Below are 18,174 nucleotides of genomic sequence, written 5' to 3'. Positions count from 1 at the left end.
TTGGGTGCCTTCATTTTCAGTGGCTCCTTTAAGGTCTTTTTAAAAAGTCTAATATCCAGAAAAGCGCCTGGCAATCATTCCCTGAAAGGAAGGTCCTTGTGACTCAGCATGTGCACTGTTAAAATGGGGCCCTTTCCCCTCCTGATTGATCTTCCAAATGTTGCTGGATCTTTTTCAATCTGCAGCCATACTTTTCTGCCAGCCTGTACTCTTCCCTTCTCAAAAGTTCAAGATAGTTATCTGGCCTGGTCATTGGCAGTGCATAGGGCCCAAAAGCACCAGAGCATTAACTTCCAAATACATCTTCCCTTTTTCCACAGGAGAAGAGAGGAGAAAGAATAAAAGGACATGTTGATTCAAGTCAAATCTGGGCAGCTTTCAGCATAGTTTTTCCAGGGGCGTAGTATTGCTCCTCAGAAAAAGAGGTATGGCTCAAAAGTATCATCCTCCATCTGCAGCATCCAACATTTGATGAGATTTAGGAAGTGTCTACTCCTCTGACTGACCTGCTAATATATCTGCCATGCATGGTGTTGAAGTCTTGAGAGCTTTAGGCCTCAAGCACTTGCACAAAATGTGAAATTCCCCATCCCCAGTAATATTATCGGTATGGTAAATGAGTAAAATTCATTGGTGATGCACTAAATATGCCAGATTGGTCTACCTACTGATCTAATTTTATTTTTTCTTTTAAGGTGAAATGGAGGTCACAGCTTTTTCCACAGAAGAAGAAGCTGTTGGAAGAAAGGAAGTGTGGAAACAGGAAAGGAAGATGAAAACAGAAAGAACAGTTGAGAAAGAAGAGAAACATGGCAGAACATGAACATATTTTATATAATTAATGCAACAGTGAGATACAGAACAAGAAATCCTCTTTAATACATGAATATAGCACCTTTGACCTTTCTGCAAACTGGCCATCAACATAAATAGGATCAATATTGTGGACATAAAGGCATATGTAAGATAATTAAAAATAGCAAGTGTTGATATCACTGGAATGAATCTGAAATATGTTGAGGAAAGATATTATTAAGTATGGCTTTAATGCAGAAATTGTAAGACTCTGTTTAGCCTCCACACGAATACCCTCAGTGCACAAACATACAGGATAATTTTCACTATACTCTACCTCCCTAAATTCTTAAAGCACTCTTTCTGCTAATAAGATCCAGCTCCTACATACCTCACTGAAAACAACTATATAAAGCTTACAACTAGGTTTCTGGGCTGGAACAAGGACAGGGATATCCTTCATAGGAGGCACGCTGGATTAATATATATAACTTAAAAATAAAAGTCCTTGGTGACTTTACTACTATCTAGAAAGATTTGCGCACAGATGGACCGCTCCATGGCAAAGCAGATTTTGCCATCTTAAGAGAGTTTGCTAACTTGAACAGTCTCAACTTAGTGCCAGGAAGGAGCAGTCAAAGCCAACAAGCTTGGTCCTCTGCCTTAACATTATTGGCACATCTAGAGCACACCACATACAACAGTCAGTACAAAGAAAAAGTAGGGAGACCAGGCACTTCCAAACATTGTCAGGAATATAGATCTTTTTATTCTCCTTTTACCTACTGCTGAAAGGTCAGACATCTGATCCTTCCATAACTAATGCCAAAAAAGGCTGTAAAAGAACCTTTGTTGGTGGTGCTAGTGCCTCTTGCCCTTTGGAACGAGAGCCGAGACAAAGAATCAAATCAGAAAGGGATGAACAGAAGGGGTTTTGTGTTTTGGTGTTTTTTTTCTTACAAAGCTTTATAGGGTCTTCAGAAACTTCTGCCAAGTCACCGATCCCTGTTATACTGAACTGACTTTTCCAAGGATTGATTTTTCTTCAAACATTTGACAAAGAGATCCAGGAGCCACACGGGCATATGGAGAGCCCCAACAGTAGACACAGTAATAGGTAAGTGGAATCTGTCTTTTCTAACATAAATAAATAAATACCCACCCCCCATTGCAACCACAGCAAGGCACAGCCAATATTAACTTCAATCCAACTCCCCATGGCTGCTGCCAACCTGACAATTTACCAAATCTGATCTAAAACAATAACTTAATACTTACTGATGAACCACAGAAAAAACTGTTTCAGTAAGCAGAACAGGAACGTCCTGAGGGACTGAAGTCTTCCATTTATGAACCTGAACTGAAGTCTTAGACCTAGACCCAAACAGACCCAAAATCAGACCCTGCCCCCAGCTTTAGAGTGTAGGCAGTGTGATACCATCTTGACACCCACGACTACATACCACTATGACTGGAAGTTCAGCCTGCAGTAAGATACATATTCCAGATAGGGAACTAAGATATGTAACTACGGGCTGGATCCTGTGTTTACTGAAGGTTTACAGCCTCTACTGACCCTGGAAGTGCAGAGAAGCAGTGGAGGGAGCAGACAGTACTGCTGGCCATTCCCATTGGCACACCATGCCTAAGCATGTGTGTGTGAAAAAACACTCCACAGCACACTAAATTTCTACTTTCAGGTTTTTGGAGACTTTACAGCATGTTTTTAGTGGAAGAAGAAAGGGTAATGATTCCCCAGCTTTTTCGGGTGGACACAGAAGAACAGCCACTGACCCTGCAGGCCAGGCTGGGACATCAGCCCACAGGTAGGGGTCAAGATGCTTCCTAATTCTTGTCCTGGAAGAGGCAATAAGCAGCCATTCCCTACCAGCACTATCCACACTCCTTATAACTAGACCAAATTTTCAACAAGCTTAGTACGCTTTCAAGTATGAAAATGATAGGATGCAGGGATGGAGGAGGAAAGGAAGGAGAATAATCATAGATTTCTTAGGTTCAAAACATGTCAAGAAGTAACAAGTATTTCACTAATAATACAAAACTCACTGCAATGTTCTTAATTACAAAGAAGATTTCCCTACTTGATTGGTCACATAAGCATGTAAGTTCCGGTATGAAATATAAGAAGTGAAAAGATGGGTATGCCTTTTCAATTATAGTACAGATAATGTACAAATGGATGGTATTTATCATTTTGAGCACATCTAAGTCTATTTCAAAAGCCTTGCTCACAGTCTTGCAGAAGTGGCTCTGCTTGCAATTTTTTTCTTTAATGAGTTGAATGGTAACAACCTGTAACAAGACCTGTGGGTCTGTCCTCTCATCTACAGAATTTGATCTCTGCAGGACAGTGATAATTCCACACATCCTTCTCTGACTCTTTGCAGAAAATTAGCACCTGATTTCTAAACCTGCTTGTCAAAAACTATTATTTAACAGTGTTGAAACTGTTGAAAGCCAGAAAGCTGCCTGCTCATTATTTCTAATTTTCATTGCGGAGCATGGTGTGGAGAGGGGTGCCTTTGAGAGCACTTACACTACACAAGCAGGCAGCTGGATACTAATCAGGTACTAATACCTCAGAGAAAGAAGAGGGAGATAAGAACGTTATTTAGACTGTAAGCTCTTCAGGGCAGGGATCATCTGTCATACTGTGTTTGTCTAAGGAGTCTGCCTTGGTGGAGGTCTCCAGATACCTATATTCATACTACAGTCTTCAGCTGTCTAGAATGAATTCCAAAAAATTACTCTTCAGGAAATTATAAATGCAAATCCAAAGAATTAAAAATAATAACAGTCTACAAAACTACAACTGAACACGTTCTGTGAAAGTACAAGAGGCTTACATAAATGTGGGGACAACTCATAGACAATTTAGTTAAAAAAAAATTAAAAAGGCCAAAATTTCAGTTGCAATATCCAAACAGTTACAGCTATTGATAGGATCCAAAAAAGTTGGCCTTGTGAAGACATAATAAAGCACCCATGAACTCTGGTGAGTCAGAGCAATCTGTGAAGATTTGTCATCTTTGACAGTCAGTCATTTTTCTTCAGTTACCTCAACATGTACTGAGGAAATGACCCTAGGTTCCTTTTCAATAGTCTAGCCATGTTTATCAAATTTATTGTTTAAAAGCTATAACTCAAACCATTCCCAGTTTAGCAATTGATCGGGAAAAGCATCAGTAGCAATCAAGCTTCTTCTACACTGTCCAAGCAAGACATGCCTTATCCTTGGCTCCCAAGATGCTACATTAATCCACATATCTATTATGCACAAGTAATCATTTTAGGATGGCAATTAATGTTGAGTGTGGTGCTTAATTTTTTCCAGTATTGATATTTGACCAGAAACTGGAGAAAACACTCAGATCAAGGTATTTGGTCAATCTATCAGCCTTTTGGCTGTGCTCATCTGGACTAGATTTGCAACGGTGAGCACAAAATATTTGATAGTTGATATGTCATTTCAGTTGCTACACTGCTTTTAAGCAAAGACAAAGACCAGCTTCTAAGTTTAATAAAAATACCCTAGAATATTTATGAAAACAATACTTATGTTCTGGATTTTTTTAAAAAAGCATAAAATTGAAACTCAGAAGCAGATGTGATAATTTTGTCAAAATAAATGCCTCTATTTTGGTTTCTAGGGTACATTCATAAGGTTATTTTCTCAAATTTCCTCTTTAATTCAGGCACATTCTAAATTGTGTTTTCTTTGGCAAGAGCTGGCTTGCTGGGTACCAAATGAGTTTAAGGACTTCATGCTTTCTGATTAAACTTTCAAATACCTATCATTGATTATGTGTATTTTTCATCCTTACAGTTTGGCCAAAGCTTCTGGCATTTAGAAGCTCCAGCACTTGATTAGCTGAAATAACACAATATCTCCATTCCCATTTTGCAGTCATGAGTTATTGACAAAGAAGCACATTTAACACGCCTATTGGACCACTAAAAGCACAGATCTTACATGTATAGCATCTCATTCAAAATATGATTTGTTAACAGTGAGAGCAAGATCTCCTTTAAGGAGGGTCAGCATAACCTTGTCAAGAGACACTCTCAGCATAACAAGTAGCTCTACAAGCATCAATTTGTAAGCACACAATCTGCAGGAAGTTAATTTTTTTTTGAGGTCACCATTCCTTTGACAAATGTGGCTGTAGTCAGCCAATTGATTCACAAGCTGAGGGTGGAAAAGGGAGAGAAGAGGAGAAAAATGGGTATGTGAAAGCCTCCAAGCACAGACTATTATCCCAAAGGCCTCATTTCATACTGAGACCAACCTAACTCCACTGTCTGGTTTTCATATCAAAATGTGCTAAGGATCACTTCAGTAACTTATGTGTTAATATTTTTGATCAATAGCAATTCTTTATTCATCTTGTTTGTGGCTTGTTTACTCAGCTTGAAAATGAAGCTGGATGGGGAGGTTTATAATCAGCATCACTTACTGACTTTCATACTTTGGTTCTACGTTACCATGTTGAGCCTGAAGATCACCTTGTCAATAGAGTCAGTCATCTATATTCATAATATACTTTCCAATACATTTAGAGGACCAGATAAAAGTCCTTTCTAGTAGACCTGCTTGTCAAGCCCTCCTGAATCAGCATTGGTTATTAAAATATTTTACTCCATTTAATACTTTTAAGCAAAATGTACCTTGCTCATTATCACAGTTACCAGGTATGTTCCTGAACTTTCACACCGTCAGTCTGAGTTGTCACCCACATCCCCTAGTGACTGTGGCTGTTCGGCATGATGAGGCAGTTTGTCTTCCAAAGATCCCAGGACACCTGTGACTGCTAATCCTCACATCTCCCTTATATGCTAGTATATCAGTGACCGTCAGAGGAAGTTAGTGATGCGCATCCTGAAAGCACCATTACTCTGGAATAACAATTCACAGAAAGCTCCCACCAGAGAACTTCAGCTACTTAAAAGACTGTAGGTAGACAGACTTCATCCTAGATTTTCCTTCTTACATTTTCTAACTTGGTTTCACAATGCTTTTTTGTAATTAGAGGAGAAACAGTCATACAGCCTCCATTTCCAATTAATCCTTTCTTCCTTACTGTGACCTGAATTTGTTTCTTCTCTTTCACAGTGCTGAAAAGGAATCACTCATTCTCACTTTTCTTTTTTAAAAAGAGAAAGAAATCGAAGCCAGTTTCATACTGGCTGGAGCTGGACATAAAGCAGTGATCTAGAGAAATTTCACTGACATGTTGTAAAAAGACTTGGAGCCAGTGAGGTCCAGTCAGAGACAAACCTCCTGTTTCTAGTTTCCAGCCACTGCTCTTAGGGGACATGAGGTGTGATTGCGAATGGCACAAGAATGCAGATGTGTGGGCTGCACAATGTCCACATTCAACCCCCACCTCTGGCCTCATGTCAACAGGAGGGAACAGAAAGACAGAAAAAAACCCAAATATTTTGGCAGAAGCTAACTGGTGCCAGAACGGGTGCTCCTGCTATTCTCAAGCAAGTAACTTATTTTGGTATTTGATTTTTACTTCCAAGAAAAATGGCTCTGAAGTCAAAGCAATTCTGTTGTAAAATGATGTAAGCTAGGAAGAACTCAGACACCAGCTAGGTGTAAGAAAACCTTTTCCCAATAAGTAACCATGATCCTATGAGTTCCTGAGAGTTGTTGTGAGAGGTGCAGGTCCCATGTGGTATCTCTGTCAGGATTCAGCAGTGTTGTGTTGTGTTGTCTTCTACCCAGGTAAAAATCCTGATCTACATCATTACACTCCAGAGCAGAACTGGGACCCAGAGCTCTGCAGGCATTCGTCCTCCTATTTAATTGAGCAAATAAACATTATTTGAGAAGCTTCCTGTCTTCATTCAAATAGCAAAGATATAAAACACAGCTGTGTCCAAGAATGCATGATTGCAGCTGTTAAAGCCAAATCTGGAGGACGAATATTATAATTTTTCACATTCCTATTAAGTTTCTGCTAGTAAATGATGCCTTCATATAAACCCATTTACCCTCTTCCCCTTTTGTTGTTGCACATCTACTATATTTGGATCAATATCTGGCAGGTCTTCCTTGAAACAGCTGCTGAGATAAATACGAAATTAATCAGGGCTTTGTTTTTGTTGAAGCAGGGCTACATTTAAAGATTTATTACTACAACAAAGAAATATTTGAACAGCAAGTACCATTCAACTATCTCTTGAGCATATAAAGTCTTGTATCTGAGATGATTTGGCAGAAAGAAAACAAAAATGCTTTACTAAATGAAAATTATATGTTATTGACATTTGCTGAAAAAATAAATATTAGAGTTGTGTTGAAATATAAACACACCATTCTTGAAAAGGTTCGGATGAGCAGAGGGTATTGAGAATATGTTTGGAGATTCAAGTCCACTGGATTCCAGGTGAGAAATAAATATATATGGTTGTGCTTAGCACAGCCAAACTAGTAAGATTTAAAAAATAAATATACCTATTTGCCTGCACTTTGAGCGTTTTTTGTAGTTCAAGCAAGGAGACCCTGAAGTCCATTTCACATGCAGTCACTATAAAGTTTAGTCTACAGTCAACACTGCCAGATTTTCACATAAGGAAAGGGATACTTCATCTGGGCAATGACTACTGGGGGGTCTTAGACCTAGGATCCTGATTTACCAGTTCAAGGCATCAGTGACTTAACAAGTGAGTGAATGGAGCATGGTGAACAGCTCCAGGAATTCCAGTCATCATAGTAAAACACAACCACCCCAGAATGGAAAGTCTCCAGATTGCAAATACATACATTGCGTTGAAATGCATTGTGGGAGGCAGAGTTACCCATAGTGGAAAGACCTTTTATAGCATAAATAAGCCTGCAAACATGTTTGGCTCATGCAAAGAATGATTAACGTAGGTTTAGACAGTAGACAGCAAGCAGCACCTGGTGAAATCCAATATATGTCCAGAGGCAGACACCATGCCAAATTCTGTCCTGATGTAAGCAGGTATAACCTCTCTGGGACTAGCACACTGATCCAGGGCTCAGTTGGGCTCACAGATGAGGACAGGAAAAAATACTCTTCAAAGATGCTAAAATCACTTTTTCTAAGTAGTACTGACATTTCTTGCAGTAAGCACTCATCAGTTCTCATATGCTGCTCCTGGCAGTACAGGAGAGCAATGTACATCGATGTACAGAAGAGCTGTAATTAAAATAAGGAACTAAAGAGAAAAGATGAGAAATTACACATTAATTCAAAATAAGTTGTTTCATGATGAGTGCAGGTTCTCATGAATGTGCGTACTGAATTAAAAACTGAAAAAAGGCCTTTATAACAGCAAAATATTCTGTTTAGGCCTTTTCAGATGAAATATTTTTTTTTATTTTGTTCCTTTTTTTGATCAGACAACATAAAAAAAAGAACAAAATCTTTGCTTTTTATCAAAACAAAGTATTTTGATTGACATACAATTCTAGAGGTATTTTTGGTGAGAAATTTCTAAACCGTTTGGATTTTTCCTCTTTTCAAAATGTGTACTTCAAAATAGCAGCTTCTTCCACAAATAAGTAACTTAGCCCATTTGCAGTGCAGAGTTCAGCATGAGATTTGCTTTTCAGTTTTTATCTCCTAAGCAGAAGTGATATAACCATTCTTTGAAGCTTACAAGATTTTGGCCGGAGTCCACTCATCCGCCAGGGCGCACACACACTGGATACAAGTGCATCTGTTAGGAGGAAAGGTTGAGTGCTACATCCCAGAAACACTCTGCGGTCCCTGCAATGAGTCTGTTTTGCGAAGACACCGCATGAGAATTTGAGTTGTCTTTATAAGTGTATGATTTAAAAGCTGATGCCTCCATTTTCCCCAGGTTGGACAATGGGGACTGACCATGACTAATAAATCAGTGGTACTCATTTTTTTTTGGAGCTCCACCCGTATACAAACAAAGCGGGTCTTTGTAGGCACAATGATTTACCCAAAATAGTTCACTTATCAGATAGATACTTCCTGCCATGCCAGGCTGGGTGAAGACTGCCTGTGGTATTACATCCAGAAGGGCTTGCTCTGAAGCTACAGAATCACACTATGTTACAAGATACACTTGTAAAATCAATTTTTGTGTATTCCTTTACACAGCAGACTTTACTCATTCTTTCAAGGAACTACCATGATGGCACTGAGTGGAGAAAAAGTCCTTTTTACTGAGTCCTCAAGAGACAGTGGATACTGATGTGCTATTCACAATCCAGCTTCCGAACATCTAGCTCACGTCTGATTTTTTCTGAATCTGTCTCCTAGCAAGGCCAGGCTCTCTCACTCTGTCTAGCAACAGGGACTAAGCCTCGCCAATGAAGCTACTTGATGAAAGGTATCCCTTATTATTTGCATGGAGGCATAAATATGTGATAGATCAAAATCACTGATGCTGACTGAGCACAAACAAGTCAATGACTTGGTATTTCAGAGGGAACAGAAGACGCAAAAGATACTGTTGACCCCCAGAGTGCGAAAGCTGGATCCAAAAAGCTTCTGGAAAGCAAAGATGAATCCAACAGTTGAATAATGGAACCAAAGCCTGGTAATAACTGTGCAGACCTCAACTGAGTCTCTGAGCTAAGTCTCTGCCTGTCTTCCCAAGAGCACTTGAGGTACTTCTCCAGCCTCAGATGCTCTCACCTTTGTAGGAGATTGAGCTCCCTAGATGCTAGTGTGCGGTCCCCTCAGTTTTACAGTCCATCATGCTAAGCCACTTTCCACCCTGATGGAAGCTCACATATTGGTGTCATGCCAACACAGTTTTAAGGCTGCTTCCCTTACGATCCTAAATTTCCATCACAACCACTAATAGTTTCAGTTGTCCACCAGTACCTCTTCCCGTCGGTCACCACTAATTGGAAAAAGCCAGAGTAACTGTTTCGTCAACTAAAGCAGGTTCAGATAAATGCTCTGAAAAATAATTGCCTAGTTTCAACCGCCTGCTCCCTTTCAGCTATTAGCTGTATTGCTTCTTATCAAAAGCACAATAAAACTTCGCAGGCAAGTCCATCCACAAATGCCACATGTGAATGTGCATCATCCTATTCATCTCAGGAACTGCATACCCCAGGTGGTGCTTTTCCTGCTGCCAGACCTGAAAATCATATTGACAAATTAACGTATGCCAGGATAGGAATGATAGGAATCTGCTAGTCAGAAAACTCTAACAATTTATTGTGGATATCAGCCAGCCCACGGTAATAAAAATCTCAGAGCAGATTCATGGAGCACTGCACCTAAGGATATTTGGCCTAATATTGAGTGGCTCATTTGATTTCAAAGAGACAAATCAAAGGTATGTCACAGGCCACGTCTACTCCACCGGACTAATGGGTTTCCTACCTGTGAGTTAAAGAAATGCAATATAACAGTAGCAATGGGCCTAATACAGCGGGTTTCTGTAGCCGGTTGAACCACCATAGTCACTCCCCCGGACAACAACTGGTAAGAAACAACTGAAAGCATTTCACAGTCGCTGTGCAAACCTCTAGCCTCACATTGGACACATCACCCAGTATAAGAAAAGCCTACTATGTATAACTCCCTGACACTGAGATAACACAATTAAATGTAAGTATTTTCCTTCCAATTACAGCTTCACAATTTATTCATTTTTTATATCTGGCTGGAGCACTGCAGTCCAGGGGATGAGACCGAGAGTTGGAAGAGACCGAGAGTCGGATGAGACCGAGAGTCAGGCAATCCTACTTGGGTTGCTCACCTCCTTCTTGTGTTTCTGTGCTGTGGCTCAACTCTACCTCCAGTTTTCTTCATCTGTAAAATGGGTGTTACTATACTTTTCTTTATTGAGGCTAATCCATTCTTCCAATTAATGTATCATATTTACCACATTTTCAGACACAGGTAGGATACATAATTGCAGAAGTAATACAAATTGCAAATAGTCATGGCTGCTTCATGGTTAATTCACAAAAGCTTAAGCAAGATCACTTAATAATCTAAGCATGTGCTTATTTATCTGTACTGGGCTATATTCTCTGTTACACACGTGCTGATTTTATATAGGGAGCATTTATTGCTCTATACATATGCTTATCTAATTGTACTGAATACACATGCTTTATTAAACTCATAAATGAGCACATTTATGGGTCTATGTAAAAGTAGAGCCCTTCATATTTTATTTATAAAGTGGGACAATAGAACTGCATTGACATAGAACATCCATTTAATTCAGAGGATTTAGGGTCGTCCCAGAGATTTTGCTATTTTTTGCCAGAATCAAAGCTTTTGGTTTTTTTAATTAGATTTCCAGCCCATCTGCTTGCAAAGATAGCTTTGACAATATAAACTAATGCACATTTGTCTTGCTGAGTCTGCAGCCAGTGGAAAGAAACAATGAGACTAAGAGAACAGTGAACTTGCACCCTCCATCTTATTGGGGTGTTAACTAAAAAGCCAATTCTGACTGCCGAAATACCAGGATTCTTAACTATTTCATTGCTGTTAACTTTGCCACCAAACCTGCAGATAAAATGTTTGTCAATGCCCTGAATTATTCACATAAGCTCTTGCCCATTTTGATGACCATGCTGTACGATTCAGGCTGTCAATTAGGACCAGGCAAGTACCTGGCCAAATATATACTCCTTCAATTATAATCAAGTTTTTTTTCTCCTTTTTTAATGTGTGGAGTAAAAGCATTGATCACAGCATAATCAGACAACTAGTACTAGAAGCCTATAGTGGAAAAGATTGCAAAACCACAATTATTTTGATTTGATGTAGAACCCACAGAAGCACTAGTTTAATACATAATTTTAAGTGCTTTGTGATATAAAACTAAGGAAAACTGATTAAAATCTCTGTTGCTATGACATGCTTTACAAACAACATAGAAAACCTAGCTCAAACAGACAGACTTTTTCCTACCACTTGAAAATAATAAGACGACTGCACTGGTCTCTTATGAGAGTGATGCCATACCAATTCATAGTACTTCAGTGCTAAAATCACTCACAAAACCAATGACTCTACAAAGAACTGACTATTGCTGCATGTTTCTGTAATTACTGATTCCAAACTTGAATAACTGTTTCAACTCTCTTTGATATAAGCTCTCCTAAAATCATTAACAATGTGTGTTTATGTCCATCAAGCAAGCTCACACAGGTTGTTGATATCTGAAAATAAAGAGGTAAGATTGAGTCTGAGTTTATGACAGTGGCTGCTGCCTGAATTATCACATTGTGGGGATGCTGCACGGATGCAGTCGTGTCCTGGTACTGGGTTTTCAAAGGACAGCAATGTTCAATGACCATGCCTCTATAATCCTATGGTCTGTCTGATAAAAATACCTTCCATCTGGTTCCTGTTTGTATGGTTGTGCCTCACAACATAGGGAGCTTGATTAAGCAATTAAGACGGTGCATGAAGCACACGTTTACACTTCCTCGAGATGGATGGACTTATGCACTTGACTGCTTTTCTGAAGGAGGATCACAGTATTTAAACAAGAATTAGGACAAGGACATGGGAGGTAGAAGCCTGCAGGCCAGGCAGGCCTTTTACTGCTTCAGTTGACCTCTTGCATCAATTTCCAAGTTTATTTTCATAAATTAGTTTGTTAGCCTCAAAAAGTATTGATATCCTCATTTCATTTGTGACTAAGAGCAGATATGGTGAATGCATGTTTCCACCTTGATGATTTCCTTGTTATGCCCCTGGCAATTTACACAATGCATAAATATCTTTGTTGTGTCGTAAGATGTAAGAGACTTGAGGAAAAGTCCTAGGCTTGGTGAATGGTTGCCTAGACAGATCCTCTCTAGTCTGTTATTTCGAGAGACATTTATTGCTTGATTCTGTTTGCAGAGCAGATATGTATTTCCAGTACGTTCAGATTCTGTTGAAGTCTGCTGTAGCCTGGAAGAACCAACAGATGAATCCTGTGATTTTCACAGGAGGCACCTATCAAAGGCAGGAAGAGAACTAACTGTTTGATAAATCAGTCCAGACCCACTCATAAAATTACCTGATGTATTCATTTCCAACTAACTTAAAACCCAGCAAAAAAAATCCTATTACATCATCTGGTGATAAAGACTTCTTTGCTCTTCTCTCTGCCCCATCTAACTAAAATAGTTTATCTTAGCTTTGTTAGAACTTCACCAATATTTGAATCTATGTGATGCAAAACATGAAGAGCCCCGTACTTTACTTCTAGCGTTGGAAGAACAAACCTACATTATAAGAATGCTGTCATAACCTGTTGTATCGTCTCTCACCCTGAAGGATCTTAAAGAGCTTTGCCATGAGTAATCAGGTGTTAAATAAAACAGGGTCTAATATTATGCTTTAGAGTATTTCACTCAACAACAAAAGCAGAGGGAACCGCTTTTTTGTATTCTTAGACAAAGAACAAAATACACCCCAGAAGATCTTTGACAATTTCGTTTGAAAAGGAATTTAATTCTTGGCCAAGAAAATGAGAAATACGAGGAGAAAAGCAAGGACTTAAAAAGCTATGTGCCAAAAAAAGTTCACAGGTGCAGGAATTAGACTTTTAGCAGAATGCCTAATTACACATCTGACTTTTGGCATCTTTTCAAGGCAGCATGAACACAGTTAAAGTTCTTTTGTGCATTTGTGTCCTCCCACAAAAAAGGTAAAATTGTAAAAACAATTACAAGTCAATTACCTCTAAGTAGGCAGAGTGAACACGATATTGGCAAGACAGACTTCAGCTTCTGGAAATACTGACTTGTGACCAATTTTAAAAGCCCAGAAATGTGGATCAAGAGAACTTTGCACTGGTACTGTATCCGATACATTTATTTGATTTACAGTGCTCCACTTTCTGTACCTTATTCAAACATGTCTGCTTTAATTTTCTAAGTGCCACTGGGAATGCATGAAATATATGTATTTTAACATGAGGACAATTAGCATCTTATTCACCAAGGCAAATATTTCTAAACCTCGTGTTGAAGTTACAGCAGGTGGATCCTCAAGTGGCCTCTTTCTCAAAGGTACTGAGTTGATTTTACCTAACAAAAATGTATGCCTTTTTCATATAATTAGTAGTGCCCAACAAGCCATCAGAAAAGCGCTGCTGATGCTAATATACCACAGATGCAATTTAACAGTCCATAAAACTACCGAGATGAAGTGTCCTACAGAATTCATTCCTAAATGAAAATCCCAGGAAACCTTTTTAGCTGATCCTATTTTCCTGTCACCTACCACATACCATCTGACACTGCAAAATCATTGGGGTGGCTGTTCTGGAAATTAAGGAGAAACTGAGATTTCCAGTAAGCCTGGTAAGTGTGGAATGATGTAACAGTTGAGTTCTGCCTTGTGAATGAAGAAGAAAGAAACCCTAAAAAACCCGCACATATTGCTTGTGTATTTGATTCCTAGTCTAACAGTTCATTAACAAAGCAGAGCTTCCAGACATTCTTCCTATGGGTAAGATTGTCCGCTACTTTCCTATGTACCTGCTTTTTAATTAGATTTTGGAATGGAATTGCAGCTCCTACCCACAAATCTCCAGGGGGAAGCAAAATCTAAACTAATCTGTGATCCCAGAGATGTTTGCTTCTCCAGATGCAGTTTCTGAACTAAATTACAAATGTTGTAGAAACAGAAGAATGGAGAAATAAGAGGGCATAACCACAAAATTGGATGTGATTAATCAGTGTTCTAAGAGTTCAGTTCTGTCTTGAGAATGGAGGAAAGAGAGGTCTTAAAGAAATATTGCCTATTTGATTAATTCTTAGACTAACAGTTTATTAACAAGGCAGCATTTCCAGACGTTATTCCCATGTGTAAGATCACCCATTAGTTTATCAGGTACCTGTTTTTTATTTAGATTGTGTTTTGGAACTACAGTTCTTCTCTAAGTTCTTCTTCTGTTCCCTAGACTCACTGCATGGCAAAATGGTACATTTGTAATGAGACACTTTAATCAAGTGTATTTTCTAAGGTCTGGACGTGACACAGTACATGGCCAATTTCTTACGCAGTGCTCCCAAGACAGTATTGGGAAATGCAGCTTTAAAGACCCTGCTTCCTAGAAATGAGAGGTCTAATCAGTGCAGGTGTCGGGGGATGCAACGAGCCTACAGAATTCCTGACAGTTCGAGAACAGTGCGACCTTGAGCAGCTTGTAGTGTATCCTTGAGAGTCTGGAAAGATCCGAGAAGACCAGTACAAAAACAAGATAGTGATAAGAAGAACCGTCCTAACGAACTCACCAATCATGAGTTGTTAGTTACTAACCAAACCAATCATATACTAACACATACTCAAAAGAACGGTATAAAAAGGTGTGTTAGAACAATAAAGTAGCCATTTTGCATGATCTATTACTTGTCGTGTCCGTCTCTACTGCGACATGCAGGGACCTATATTTCCGCCTCATGCAGCATAATTATAATAAAACCACTTAGGGTTTTCTATCTTTAAGATGTAAAAATATCAGCTAATTTGGTTTCCCAAACCTTTGTGAGGTGACTCCTGTATGGACTGGTAAATTCAGGTTATACAGTTAAACCAAGGGAGAAGAGAACTCAACATTGAATCCAGAAGTAAAATTCAGGAAGCTCTGACTGTGTGTCTTCCCTGGTGTTCCAGGATGGCACGTACCTTAGTGCAAATGTGACCTAAATGGGTGGCCTAAATTAAACCTGAGGCTCTCATCTGATTACCATCTACAAAGATGACAAATGACACAAGCAGACCTGCTAATAAACATAGTCCTTAGCCGGCAGTCTAAGCAGAGCTGCTAAGGCTACTGAAAAGGAAACAAAATTTCAGTCTCCAATGAGGACTGACTCACAATAGAAAAACAATGGAAGGAAAAATTTGCATTGCTGCATTAGCAGAGGACTTTGGCCTCTAGGGTGGTCAACTGCTGAATCACAGAAGATTGAGACAGAAGAGACCTATTAAATCATCTTAGTCAGGAATGTTGTTAGTACTTTGCCAAGAAAGAATAGTAATCAGTACCATAAGCTTACCTTTCTTGCAGCTAATCTTTCACTAGCATTAAATTAACATGCAAATAAAGAGGAATGGCAGGAAACTATTTTAGAGGTATAGTTTATACTAATATAATTTAAATGGAATTTAAATTAAAATATGGAACATAAAAGTCTCCATCCACTGTTACTGATGGTATGCCTTTTTCATGTGACATACAAAGTGTTAAGTGCACCGTATATGAAATGTGTACAGGAAGCCAAATTGGAGTTCTCTAAGGGAAAGAACTTCTATTCCTAGTGAAATGTGATGTTTGCCCATGGAGCTGCTTAATACCACACAACAGCACTTCAGAACATAGCATTCATTCTTGACCGAAAACAAAGTATTTTGCTGATGGTCCCTCAGGATCACCAAAGCCATTTACCATGCATTGCAGAATGGTAACCTGCACAGAAAATTTGAAATCACTCCCTGGAGTTCCAAAGTATCACAGCCCCATGTATGGGTACAATGTGTATTTTAAAATGCCATAAAGTTCCTGCTAAGGATCCCACCCATCTCCATATTAATGCTGTGCTGGTATCCTTATTATATTTATTCTTTACATGGATACATTTAATAACTGCTTGGATGCTGTACCCTGGTTTAGGACTGGAGGAGGAAGAAGGAACCTGCTTGAATTTTACCAAGCAAAGGTTTTTAATGACTAATTCTTTCAAACTAAATTTCAAAAAGTAATATTTATTTGATCCTCAATGACAACATCAATAGCAGAAGCATCTGGCTTGCCAGATGCTCAAAGAAATAAACCAACAATCAAACTTAACTCATCCTTCTAGTAAAAGACTAAGTGCTAATATCACTGCATGGATATTAGAGATTGTCAATTCTTCTTGTATTCCCATGGAAAACAGGGTGATAGAGGAGAGCTACAACACATACACACTTGAGTAGTGCACAGGAAAGGCATATGAAAGCAGCCTGAATTTGGCTGGAGATGAACTGCTGCTGCTGTTACAATTTTCAGAGAGAGATGCAATTATTCTACAAAGCCAATGCTCTACTACAATTTCTATTCAATGACTTTAACCAAAAGGACCATTCAGCAAAGATGTCCCTTGTAAATATTGCATGGAGCCTACAGCAGGTTCCTACTTTCTCTTGTTGGCACTGTAGTGGGGGTATGTGGAAGAAGTGCAGGGCATTTCCCTGAATGCGGCTGCAAGACGAGGGAAAGCCGTTTTGGTGCTTTGGGTTTTTGGTGATGTACCACAAAGGAACTTTCTAAAATATTACATCACTGGAAAATTGTCCAGAGACTAAGGTTTCTCTTTAAACTTAGACATAAAATAAAGCCCCGTGTACACAGGCAGGGAAACCAATGCTCCCTTGTTAATAGAAGAAAAGTACACTGTGGCACACGTCGCAGACCAGACAGTATCTGACAAGCCAAAAGCATGTTTGTGTTACAATCTTCTGCCTTTTTTTGGAGGTGAAGGAGAGAGTCTAGAATTATTTTTCTTATGATTTTATTTTGTATTAAGGTATCTCTCTCCCTCTCTTTTTTTTTTCCCCCTTGATCTAAGTAGCCCAACAGCCTCACACCACATAGTTACAACTACGTTTTGCTGCACACAGTGTTACAGGATCCACAGGGAACTCTGCACCAGCGCCAGGATCCACAAGGAAAACATAAAATACCACAGACTGACTTGGTTAGGAGCACCTTGTGGAAAATGAGAAGAAACCATTGATGAGATTTACAACTGCCTACCAAACTTGGATACCAATTCCCTTTGCAAACAGCAGGCAATTGAGCATCCCAACCTCTGAGACAAATTTTGCCAGTCCCAACCCATACTTTCCATGCTATAAGAGCATCAGCCTGCTCAATACCATATGTTACCATGAATTGGTCATTGTTCTATTTTAGTATGATCCCATTTTCTAACACCAAAAACTAGCATGCACTTTTATGAGCGTGGGAACTGCCGAACCCTTGGTAGTGGTTTGCACACTGATTCTTCAACATTTAATAACAAATTTGCCTCTTATATGCTATAGAGATATCCCCTTTACCTCCAGTCTCTAAGAAAGGGTGAGTTCAGACCACCTTTCCCTCTCTGTGGATGCTAATTAGGTCTCTTTCCTTCATGCAGCTGTCTACTCTCATTAAATTTGTAGGAATTTAATATTCTTGAGAGTCTTCTCTGACAGATTTGGTTTAAACAGTGACTGACAGACAGCACAATTGTGTAAGCTTTTTATCATTTGGAGACAAGGCTAAAAATATATTCCTGAAAACACATCTCCACTCCTACCCAAGCTGTGCGCTGGGGAATCGAGGCTTTGGAGCAGCATCCACAACACCTCCATCCATCCAGTGAGGATAAGA

General features: G+C 39.2%; 1 protein-coding gene across 1 annotated transcript in view; it reads right to left on the bottom strand.

The window, feature by feature from the left end:
• KALRN (kalirin RhoGEF kinase) overlaps window positions 1–18,174 on the bottom strand; it is a 532,592-nt gene that overhangs the window by 322,926 nt on the left and 191,492 nt on the right. The gene's annotated exons all lie outside the window — the stretch shown is intronic.

This window comes from Buteo buteo, chromosome 5, assembly GCF_964188355.1.
Source record: "Buteo buteo chromosome 5, bButBut1.hap1.1, whole genome shotgun sequence".
Taxonomy (NCBI): domain Eukaryota; kingdom Metazoa; phylum Chordata; class Aves; order Accipitriformes; family Accipitridae; genus Buteo; species Buteo buteo.
Note: the sequence above shows the minus strand (reverse complement) of the source record. Positions and strands in the feature narration are given on the sequence as shown.